Source organism: Enhydra lutris, unplaced genomic scaffold (genome assembly GCF_002288905.1).
Source record: "Enhydra lutris kenyoni isolate GAN:26980312 unplaced genomic scaffold, ASM228890v2 scaffoldscaffold12, whole genome shotgun sequence".
Taxonomy (NCBI): domain Eukaryota; kingdom Metazoa; phylum Chordata; class Mammalia; order Carnivora; family Mustelidae; genus Enhydra; species Enhydra lutris.
In genome coordinates this window covers 11,924,107-11,925,097 of record NW_019154096.1, presented here as the reverse complement: position 1 = coordinate 11,925,097, position 991 = coordinate 11,924,107, and positions in this window count along the sequence as shown.

The window sequence follows — 991 nt, the reverse complement described above, 5'->3', positions numbered from 1 at the left end:
TTTTTGTTTTTTTATTCCTAGGAATGACATTTTCCCTCTTGTCCACTTAACAAATTCTTACCTTTTTCTTTTCTTTTTTCTGTTTTTTTTAATTTGGTTCGGATTCTGTCCATTCGTAACATGACTGTAACTTCTTCCTCTGGAGGAGAATTTTGTCCTAGTGATGTATTCATCCCTAGTGCCAGGCACAGTCTCCAAGCACAGGATGATCCGTTCATAATCCATAGGGCTAAAACTTTATTATGCATTTGAATTACCCACAAAGACCCCAAAATATGAACGAACGTAGTAATTCAGGTCAGTGCACAGAGCATCTCACGTTTTAATCCCCAGTTCAGGGTCACCTGGGGCGAATGGGAGGTGGATCAGCATGGGTTGTGGGACGGCGTTGGAGCGTCAGTGCTTGGCCTGAAGGGTCAAGGGAAATTGGTGGCAGCAGAGAATGTCTGAGCAGTTCACGTTAGGCTGGGGTCTCACAGCAGGGCTGAGGTGGGGAAGAGCCTGCAGCAGCTGAAGAATCTGACAGGTTTGCAGAGAAGCATAGGCGCCTTGCAGCCAGAAAAGGGAGTTGTTTAGATTCTTTCATCTTCCCCTTGGTCGTGGGGAAGGTTGCTGAGCAGCTGCAGCTGTCCTCTGGCTTATGTTCCAATACTTTTAAATTTAGAGGAGGGAAATTTACCCAGGGAAGGCACAAACAGCAAGAGAGAAAATATTTCTGAGAACACAGAGGGTCAGGCTGGGACACCCAAGATCATTTGACATGTGTAAGAATTACAGAGACGAAAATACTGTGACCGTCTCCAAGCAGGACAGAAAATACTGACCAGGAGAAGGAAGTTCAAACGTGAGAGCAGGTGGTGTGCAAACCAAGGCCCCAGGTGCATTTATCTTGACTCAGTCACCTCCTTCCCATCTATGGGAACAGGCCTGGCTGGCTTCAGTGACAGGAGCAATACTGGGGAAACATTGGAATAGAGGCTCTGAATTAGAA